Consider the following 11,593-nt stretch of genomic DNA (forward strand, 5'->3'; position numbering starts at 1 on the left):
GTTGATGAACTGATGGGCTCGCTTCAGGCTCATGAAGCAAGAATCAAAAGAGCATCAGAAAGGAACGAAGAAAAGACACTACAAGTGTAGGAGACAACCCACAACGAAAACAACGAAAGAAAAAATATTCATTTAGCAGGTAGAAGTCGTGGAAGAGGAGGATTTCACAGCTTTCATGGTGGTTGGTGATAACATGGGTAGATGGAGAAATGATGGACAGAGACAATTCAATGAACAAAGAAATGTCATACAATGTCACCATTGCAAAAGGTATGGGCACACAAAATCTGATTGTTGAGATGACAAGAAATATGTTACAAGCAAGGAGACTTCCAAACCAATTTTGGGCAGAAGTTGTAGCAACATCTATTTATCTATTAAACATCTCACCAACAAAAACTGTTATGAATCAAACTTCTTCTGAAGCATGACATAGAAGAAAACCATCTGTAAATCATTTACAAACTTTTGGTTGTGTTGCTTATGCTTTGAAACATCCTCAAATTCGTCAAAAGCTTGATGAAAAATCTAAAAAATGCATTTTCATTGTCTATTGTACTCAATCAAAGGCATATAAATTATACAATCCCTTCATGAAAAGATTTTGCATTTTCATTGGCTATTGTACTAAATCAAAGACATATAAATTATACAACCCCTTAGTGAAAAGATTTTAGTTAGAAGGGATGTAATATTTAATGAAAACGTGAGTTGGGATTGGAGTAGATTACCGTTGAAGTTTTACCAAATGAAGAGACAAGGGTCAACTCCAGTGCATCCATTGCAACACAAAATGTGTCAAAATCATCATCTTCAGCATCAATGAACAACAATTCTTCTCTTGAAAAACTTTCGGATGAGACACCTCTAAGGAAGTATAAATCTTTAGCTGACATATATGCATATGTCAATTTGCTCTTATTATTTAGACCCTATGAATTATGAAGAAGCAACTGAAAAAAAAAGACGGGAAGAAAGCCATGGCAGTAGAGATGCAGTTCATTAAGAAAAATGGAACATGGGATATGGTTAACTTACCAAATGAAAAGTTCTATGGAGGTTTACATGGGACATGCAGCCCATTGAGGTGACCTGTTTATCAGTTTGATAGAGTTGACAAGAAAAAGTTTATGTAACACCGACGGAGGAATTCATAAAGGAAGACAAAGAAACAAAGGTATAAAGACAAAGAAACAAAGGTATACAAGCTGAGTCAGACATTGTACGGGTTAAAAGAAGACATACTTACGAAGGTCTTGTCAAAAGAAAAGCTCTGTACTTGACATCTACAACTTTTAATCAAGGGGGAGTGTTGAGATATGGTTCAAAGTATTCAAAATTAAGATATGATTTAAAGTAGTTGAAATATGATTCAAATATTCAAACTACCAATATTTGAGAAGATTTGAGAAAATTGTTAGATTTGAATTTATGTAGATTTCCATAATTTACTATTTCGAAGATTTGAGAAGATTGTTAGATTTGAATTTATGTAGATTTCCATAATTTACTATTTCTAGTCCGGTGTATAAGCCTGTAATTGTGTAACTTTTAAGAGTGAGAAAATAATAATAAAGCACCCCAGCATTCATTTATTTCATCTTTTCATATCTCTTTCACTATCCCTTTTCCCAACACCTCATGCATTGGGGGCTACCCCTATTCCTTCATGATAGTACGGACACGTACGCTATGAGGCAAAGGAACGATAATTATATTTATCATAATGTTGCTGCAACGATTGTTATTCCTTACGGGTGTCCGGCATCAACAACTACTAGAGAATGCTCGCCCGACCAGAAAGGGTCCCAGAAAGTGTGCAAACCGATTAGAGATCAAAACAATTAAAAGGAAAATTAGAGACAAATATGTAAGCATGCCACTTTTTTATTTATAGCTTCATTTTGTAGCAGAGATTAAGTTGGCATATACCAACGTCGGTTTCATATGAGAGCATAGGGTTCTAGCACCTAGGGACGGCGATATGGCAGATGGAAGCAACCATTCTGGCGCGAGGAGATTGTACATAAGGTTTGAACCTTGGATCTTTTAGATACCCACAAAAGCATGGTTGCTGCTGCTTCAACTTCCGGCAGCAAGCAACTGTTGGCCGTGCCCCCGCTGACGTGATTGCACTGAGACATGGACTCAGCTCCGTGGGGTTGCAACTCACCGCCTCCCCAACGTGAGCTCCGGTGAGAATCGCCACCACCACGAGAAGGCAAAGGCCTGCGCTATGAAGGTTCTTCATTCTTTGGGTATGTGTGTGTATTTGGCAAAGGCTTCCACCTTGATTTATAGGCTCATGAAGTGAAATGTATGCACGTAATTGCCACCCCTTTCATTAATTTCGCACTCCTCACACCATCTTGTTTGTTAAGATTGCAGCCAAATTGATGACATCAAGTATAAAAGACAAATTTCTTTTTGGATAAAAGACAACGCAACAAGATTAAAAGGGAAGGATTGGAATAGTGTAACTGCAAATTTTAGTAAGCAACACGGGTGGCTAATAGGTGATTCGTACCATTCAAAGATAGCCAACCTACTTAAAATATTAGAGAGCTATAAAAATTTTCTAGATATTATTAGAACGATTAAGGTTCCATATAGATTAGAGAAATCTTATGGATTTATCCAAAATTCCGAATTTATTGAGTTGGTGAGTCGAACAAAAATAAGAACAATTAAACAATGATATGACAACAAAGTCGAGATTGATGAAGCATACATAAATTTTTTTCATTTATTTTATGCATAAAATACTTCCCAACGAAAACAAAGCATTATATTAATCACATAGTTAATCAGATTGATAATGTAATGGCTGAAGCTCACGAACAAGCATATATTTTCCTTTTTTAGGTTTCTCTCAAGTTTTTAAAACGTGTCTACTAGGAGAGATTTTCACACGCTTATAAAGAATGTTTTGTTCGCCTCTCCAACCAATGTGAGATCTCACAATCTACCCGTTTGGGGCCCAACGTCCTTGCTACCACTCGTTCCCTTCTGCTATCGATGTAAGATCTCACAATCCACCCTCTTTTGAGTCTCAATGTCCTCGCTGGCATACCGTCTAGTGTCCACTCTCTTAAGAGCTCAACATTCTTGATGTGAGATCTCATAGATAATATTAAATAACTATCAAATTTTTTAGAAACTTTGTAAAATATTAAGTTTCTAAGAAAAAAAAATAATAATAATAATACACCCCATCCATGTCAGATGAGTTTCTTTTCCTCTATTCCCTTTATTCAGGTTGCCTATAGCATCATATAAAGCAAAATCTCATGTAGTCTCATTAACTTTTTTTCCTTCTTTAATGAAGAGAGACTTAAACCTCAAATTTCATTGAAATTTTAAGTTTTGTTGAACTAGTTAATAAAAACAAATCATCAAAACTTCTAACTCCCCACCCACCTGTTGAAATTGAAGTTAAATTAAAAGTGAATAATATAACAAATTATATGGAATGTTTAGTCATTTTGGTCGTCTAGCTTATTTAAAAGTCCTCTTTTAACCAATCTTCCAATCCTATTGAGATTAATGTGACCTAGTTTTAAGTGTCAATGATAGGTATTAAGAAAAATTTTGTCGTTTATTTTGAGTTTCAGTTGTTTTAAACATCTTGATATTTAAAATAGCTTTTGTTTCTCTCGATTTTAACATATATAAGTCGTTTTCTAGTTTTGCATAACAAAAATGAATACCTCTTTTGAAAATGAACACTTCATTGATTTCAAAATATATTTTATACAATTGTTATAATAAACAAGAGATAGATATTAGATTTCTTTTCATTCTAGGAACAAAAATTACATTATCTAATATAATGAATTTATCTCCGAAAAACAACTTTAAATTTCCTACTGATGTTGCTGAGACAACTTCTCCTGTTTCAATCCTGAGTGTTATGTCGCCTTCCGCAAGCATTCTCCAAGAACTAGTTTACTGAAAAAAGAACAAATATGATGAGTGGCCCCTAAACCCAGTATCCAAGTTGAGTGATCATACTTTACTAAATATATTTCTCCAACTAGTAAATCATATTTACCTTGTTGAGCATTTTCGGCTTTCTTCTCTGCAAGGTATTTTGGGCAATGACTTTTTCTGTGCCCGTTTTCATTGCAATGGAAACATTTTTCATTATCTGCATTTTGAATCTTGCGTTTGCGGTCATTAGTAATCTTATCTTTTCCCTTACCTTTTTTGTCATATGCATCCCAAACTATTCAGTTTGCATTTGAGTCGGGGTTTAGGGGACAGACCTCATATCATCATTTAAAAGTATTGTGTTTAGGTTTGATTTCCTTCTTGTGTAATTGTCGCTGTTTAATTTCTCAGAAGCAAGTAATTTTACTATTAATTTCTTAAAAGCAAGTAATTTTACTATTGAGTTGAGATTTAAAACAAATTCTATTATTGCATTGACTTAAATCTTTTTTAATCCAATCAGGTTTAGCAAATGTAATAATGTACCCAAAAATTATTAATTTGTAACGATACTATTAGAGCAACTGCTACCGAGGAGTAGTCAATCACTCCTTCACTAAACCAAGATATTCTTGACTTAAACACTAATCCCAGAATAACTCTTATTCCTATAGTGTTTTAGTTATCGCCACTTTGGTCAAGAATATACTAACTCTTAGTAATTCTTCGTAGGTGTAACCCACCATTTTCAGATCTCAGAGATCGGCCCCAACAATGCTATCGAATGAATAAGCCAAAGTTGGGAATTGACCTAAGAAATCCTATCCATTTCTGGAGTTTGTATTGTTACGACTCTCCGAATGGGTAGTTACTCTAGGGTAACATGTAGGTGGAACATGGGAATCTCACGGTGCAGCCTAGTGGTGGAGACTAGGACGTGTTGATATACTTCCTTCTTCCACTTACTATAAATACTTTCTCTATTCATTACTCATGTAAATACCTTCCGAATGGAGGCCGCTCCCAAGGCGACACGATGCCGAACATGAATCTCACAGTGTGAATTTTTCAGAGAGCGTAAAAAGAAAACGATGTATCTCATATACCTTTTTCCTCCCACTAAGTATTTTAGATGGTTGGGTATACTCATTACTTAGGTATATTCCGGCTAATTAAATATAACCTAAGTCTAGGTGATTTTTACAAGTATAACATTTATACTGGATTTTTACCTATGATGTCTAGGTGATTTTTTTTTTTTTTTAATCCGTACATCATTCACGCATTCTCATAAAACTGAGATAACTAAGCTCAAGTATTGGCTCGATCTCCAGGTAGCAGGTGTTCTGTAAACCGTCAACTTAAGTATCTCTAGCCTTAAACAAGATCATGCCTCGTGAGCTTTCTTGTAACCGTTTTACAAGATATCGACCTATTTTAACTATTAAAATTGACCGCGCTTGGTTGTTAACCCTAAGCGAGCATGCATTTATCTTTGTTATAGATTTTAACGTCTAACTCATTTTATGACGTTGAAAATAACCTATAACATGCATTCAACATGCTTTATATAACTATTATATAATCATCCATGCCATGCAATAATATAACAATTTATATCTATAACTCATGAAACTCTATCACATGCATATTATACATTATAACACTTATAACATACCTATAATGCACGAAACATGCTTAGCCTATGATGGGATTTTAAATCTATATAACATACTTTATGCATATAAGTTTTCTATTTAATTAAAACATACATTCACAAAGCATAATTAATTAAACACACTAAAGTGGATTGATTTTGAGATTTTAAAGCAAGCAATTAACTAAATTATTACATTAATAATTAAAAATAACTTGAACCACTCCTGAGGATCACGAACCGGTCGATCCAACCCTTAAAAATGTTGAACCTGACCCCAACCAGCAAAAATCACCCAAACTGCCTCTTCCATCTTCTTCTTTGGTTCAACTTGCTTTTGTTTCCATTATCGATCAATTACAACCTAAAATGGACTCTAATGACTCCATAAAAATTACATACCTTTCTTCACTCATTAAGCCTATACACATTAGGCCAATTACAATAATTGTATCAAATGGAAGTATAAAAAAAAAATGCCAAAATCATAAACATCCACGGTAGCAACCACAAAATTTCATTCATGAAATGGTACCCACCATGCTCAAATTAATGTAAATAAAGTGCTTAAAACTTGCTCTCATACCAATTGATGGTGTTAATATAATGCATGCGGAAGCAATTTGAATTTTATGCACTCTAAGTACATCAATTATAATAAATTAGCTACCATGTTCAAAAGCATTAAAACTCAATGAGTTTGAATACTAACCTTTTAGAGTTTAAATTTCTTTTTCCTCACGAACCGGTTTCGAACCACCACTAGTGTCTTCCTTACTATTCTCCGACCTTAGAACGGGATTGTGGAACCCAGTGAGTGACTAAATTTGAAAGAAATTTAGTATATGTAAATAGAGGGTTTTTGAGAGAATTTTTCTAAGTTTTTCAAGAAACTTCCGCCTACCTTGATCACTCTATTTATAGAGTGATATTTGCATGTTCATGCAAATTTGAGATTACCAAATTTTGACACTCAAAATTCCACTCAAATTTGTGAGATTATTTGGTAGTTTGGTTAAACCAAATTTTGACAATCAAAATTCCACTCAAATTTGTGAGATTATTGGCAAACATGCAAGTTTGTTAAACCATATATTGTCACTCAATATTCCACTAACTCAACATTAAATCAAATGTCAATCCCAATCAATTCAAGCACATATTGATTATGAATCTCTATTGATAATTAAAATATTTATATCTTATTTAAATATCTCAAATTCTCTCATTTTGTTTAATTTGTAATTAAATTAAAATGCGGTTAAATATATTGTATATATTTAGCGCATATTTTCTAATTTGAGTTCGAACACTTCAAATTCACTCGTCACACTGTTCTAAGATTTAGTCATATATGAGCTAGCAAGGGGACCTAATGGACCTACATATCATGGGCTCCAACGATCCGAGATTAACCGGCTAAACTCATAAACCTTTTAACCAACATTCGTTAATTACTAGGACACTCCACTATAGCCTAGTAGTTAGCACTCCCCTCACTATAGATATATTTCTGTTCATTTGATATAACCTTGATTAGTAAGTCGATCCTTCACAGGTTGTTCGTAATTAGAGCTAGATCAATTTATCGTTTTTACCCCTAAAGTTACTTCTTGTTTCTTAAGTTCCACTGATCCTCTAATGAACAATTAGTTTATGGTCAAATCACCAAACCAAATCCCTCTCAGGCTAATGAGAGGGTGGGGCCCCTTGTTCAAGACCTGGGGTCAGTACTTAAGGGAACAACCTCTTTACTATCCCTAAAAGCGGGTAGGAGTGAGTTCTATCTTACACCCTATGTCTCCAGCTATTCACCCAGTCTTACCCTTGAAATGGGAGGCTTATTGAGTCGGCAAACTCAGGCCACTCTCACCCATGCAAATGTAAAGATAATTCTGAATACAACTGTTCATAGTTAGCTCAGGATTAAGGTTGAGTTACCTAGGTCATCGAATGAAAAAATAAGTCTCAACCCTAAACTACATAGCTATTTTTGAAAATTGAAGCATAGAGAGAGAATATGAAGTGATTCACTTTTATTTATAGTTTTGCTTTTTTACTAGACTGAGGTGAGGAATACAACTTTTTTCTTTAGAGAAGCCTAAGGAGAGATTGTAGGTCTAGCAGGTGGGGATGGGAACGCCACAGGAAGAAGCTATCTTTTTAGCATTGGGAGACTCTAAATAAGGCTTCAATATTGGGATTTTCAGGTATCCACAAAAGGCATCCCTCTTGCTTCTTCACTTTGTCACAGCATTCGGCTGTCGGCGGCTCCGAGGATTTTAATGCAGGAAGACATGCTCTCATCTCCGTAGGATCGCAATTCACCGCCTCTGCCACTCCAGCTCCAGTAAGGAGCGCCACCATCGCCATCACTGCCACCAGAAGGCAAAGCCTTTTCTTCATTGTTGCTGAAAACAAAGATGAATATATTGGTTGTATTTGCCATGAAGTTTCAAGTAGTATTTATAGCGCTTGTAAAGTGGAAGCTGTGCACACAATACTTGCTTCTGGTCAGTTAGGAGTGCAGCCAAATTAATAACATCAATTACCACATATTTAAAAGAAACGGAAGCCAACAAAGTGCCTAAAGTAAACATTTTTTTTTTTGGTGGTGTAACAGAAGGCAAGGGTCGCAAACTACCAAATGTAATAAGAACGGATGGTTGAAAATATGACAAAAGTCATACGTTATCTAATCGAGGACCATATGAATGATAGTCTCTATTCATGTGAAACCATAGATAAAGTTAAGAGAACGTAGACTCCATTATACTATTGAATCTTTAAATAGGAATTAGGAATGATTAATCTTTTCTTTCTTGATTTAGTTGGGTGATTGCAAAAATCTCATTCAAGAGTGTTAAGGATAGTTGACCGTTCATTATAAGGCAAATATCTAGATATTTGCCTTACATTACGGGTTACTATATTTTTTCTTTTACTAAATGCAAATATATTGTATTCATTTATTATTCTTCCTTTTATTGCTATTTCCTTATTATTTGTAATTTACCTCATTTCTGTATTCTGTAAATGATTATAAATAAGAGAACTCTCACCACCATTTGGGTGTGGTGGATTAATCAAACATTCACATGGTATCAGAGCCCTTTCGGTTTAACAACCCTGATCCTTTCTTCTCTATGGCTTCCGAATCTTGTTATCACCTTCTTCCTTTCAATACTCTAATCCATATGATCACCATCAAACTTTCTTCCTCCAATTATCTTCTTTGGAAAAGCCAACTTCTCCCTCTTCTTGAGAGTCAAGACATGCTGGGCTATGTCGATGGAACTATGGTTCCACCACCTCGCTTTGAACCAGAAACCTCATCAACATTCAACCCCAAATATTTGGCATGGAGAGCAGCCGATCAACGACTTCTCTGTCTCTTGCTCTCCTCTCTCACTGAGGAAGCCATGGCTGTTGTCGTTGGTCTCTCTACTGCACGTGATGTTTGGCTTGCGTTGGAAACTACGTTCAGCCATCAGTCAAAAGCTCGTGAACTGAGACTCAAGGATGACTTGCAGTTGATGAAACGTGGCACAAAACCTGTTGCTGAGTATGCCCGTGCCTTCAAAAAAAATTGTGACCAACATCATGCCATTGGCAGACCCGTCGAGGACATTGATAAAGTGCACTGGTTCCTTCGTGGACTCGGCACCGAATTTTCAGCTTTTTCTACTGCTCAGATGGCTCTCACCCCTATCCCCTGTTTTGCAGATCTAGTCTCTAAAACTGAAAGTTTTGAGTTGTTCCAGCGCTCCCTTGAGTCCTCTGACTCCACTCCTACAGCATTCATAGCCACTAATCGTGGTTGCACCCATGAAAGTCACCATGCTTCCTTTACCAACCAGCGAGGTCGTTCTTATTCTCACAAAAACAACTCTTCTAATCGAGGACGAACCCACTCAAGTCAGTGTCGTCGACCACCTCATTGCCAAATATGCTGCAAAGAGGGCCATTATGCTGACCGCTGCAACCAACGGTATGTTCGACCTGATTCTTCTCATGCTCACCTTGCTGAAGCCTTTAACACGTCATGTTCTATTGCTGGATCTGATGCTGCTGATTGGTTTTTGGACACTGGAGCTTCGGCTCATATGACTGCCGACCCATCAATTCTGGATCAGTCTAAAAATTACACGGGTAAGGACTCTGTGATTGTAGGAAACGGTGCATCCCTACCCATTACCCACATCGGTACTCTTTCTCCTGTTCCAAATATTCACTTATTAGATGTCTTGGTTGTCCCTCACCTCACTAAAAATCTTCTTTCCATAAGTAAATTAACGTCTGATTTTCCCCTCTCCGTTACATTTACTAATAATCTTATTACTATCCAGAATCATCAAACAGGAAGGGTGGTGGCAACCGGTAAAAGAGATGGAGGGCTATATGTGCTGGAGCGCGGCAACTCTGCTTTTATTTCAGCCCTTAAAAACAAATCTTTACGTGCTTCATATGATTTATGGCATGCTCGTCTGGGTCATGTGAATCATTCTGTTATTTCTTTTTTAAATAAAAAAGGTCATCTTTCTCTTACGTCTTTATTGCCTTCTCCATCATTATGTAATACTTGTCAGCTTGCGAAAAGCCATCGATTGCCTTATTCCCGCAATGAACGTAGGTCGTCTCATGTGTTAGATCTTATTTATTGTGATCTTTGGGGTCCTTCTCCCGTCAAATCAAATTCGGGTTTTCTTTATTATGCTATTTTTATTGATGATTATTCTCAATTCACTTGGTTTTACCCTTTAAAATTTAAATCTGATTTTTTTGATATTTTTCTTCAATTTCAAAAATTTGTGGAAAATCAATATTCTTCTCGTATCAAGGTATTTCAAAGCGATGGTGGTACCGAATTTACTAGTACTTGTTTCAAAACTCATTTACGTAATTCTGGCATCCACCATCAACTCTCTTGTCCATATACACCTGCTCAAAATCGTCGTGTTGAGAGAAAACATCGTCATGTGACTGAGACTGGCTTGGCCCTTCTCGTTCACTCTCATCTTTCTCCTCGTTTTTGGGTTGACGCCTTCAGCACTGCAGCTTATATTATCAACCGGTTGCCTACTCCACTTCTTGGAGGTAAGTCACCCTTTGAACTCCTTTATGGCTACACTCCACATTATGACAATTTTCATCCCTTTGGTTGTCGTGTTTATCCTTATTTGCGTGATTATATGCCTAACAAGCTTTCTCCCCGCAACATTCCTTGTATTTTTTTGGGTTATAGTCCTGTTCATAAAGGGTTCCGCTGTCTTGATCCCGCCACCACTAAGCTATATATCACCTGTCATGCTCAATTTGATGAAACTCACTTTCCTGCTATCCCTAGCTCCCAAGCCCAACCTCTTTCCACTATTCCTATTTCAAATTTCTTGGAACCACATCTTCATCATATTGATTCATCCCCCCCTACCACTTCATCACCGCACATTCCTCAATCTAGTTCATCCCCGTGTGATATTTGTTCTGATCTTGTAGATGAGTCTGTGCAGGTTGATACTTCTCTTGCAGGTTCCACTTTGCCACCCTCGACTTCTAATTCAACCTCTATTGAACCTCCTGTTGATTTCTCTTCTTTGGGCACTCATCCTATGATCACACGCGCCAAAGCTGGTATATTCAAGACTCGTCATTCAGCAAATCTTGGTATGTTGGGCTCATCTGGACTTTTCTCTGCTCTTCTTGCATCCACTGAGCCAAAAGGATTCAAATCTGCGGCTAAGAATCCTGCTTGGGTGGCTGCCATGGATGAAGAAATTTGAGCGTTACAACAAAATGATACTTGGACTTTGGTTCCTCGCCCTGCCAACACCAACATCGTGGGCTCTAAATGGGTGTTTCGTATTAAATATTTGCTCGATGGATCCGTCGAGCGTTTCAAGGCTCGTCTTGTTGCCAAAGGTTATACTCAGGTTCCTGGTCTTGACTACACTGACACTTTCAGTCCGGTTGTCAAAGCTACCACTGTCCGTGTTGTGCTTTCTA

General features: G+C 36.7%; 2 long non-coding RNA genes across 2 annotated transcripts in view; one reads left to right on the forward strand and one right to left on the reverse strand.

The window, feature by feature from the left end:
• The first annotated feature begins 648 nt into the window (after nucleotides 1–648).
• Nucleotides 649–11,593, forward strand: part of LOC111480044 — a 20,378-nt gene continuing 9,433 nt past the window's right edge. The window contains exon 1 of the long non-coding RNA XR_002717733.1: nucleotides 649–706. This is a non-coding gene — a long non-coding RNA (uncharacterized LOC111480044). The remainder of the gene's footprint in view (nucleotides 707–11,593) is intronic.
• LOC111480053 overlaps nucleotides 11,181–11,593 on the reverse strand; it is an 11,201-nt gene continuing 10,788 nt past the window's right edge. Inside the window, exon 3 of the long non-coding RNA XR_002717743.1 lies at nucleotides 11,181–11,191. This is a non-coding gene — a long non-coding RNA (uncharacterized LOC111480053). The remainder of the gene's footprint in view (nucleotides 11,192–11,593) is intronic.

The sequence above is a fragment of the Cucurbita maxima genome, unplaced genomic scaffold, assembly GCF_002738345.1.
Source record: "Cucurbita maxima cultivar Rimu unplaced genomic scaffold, Cmax_1.0 Cma_Scf00005, whole genome shotgun sequence".
Taxonomy (NCBI): Eukaryota; Viridiplantae; Streptophyta; class Magnoliopsida; order Cucurbitales; family Cucurbitaceae; genus Cucurbita; species Cucurbita maxima.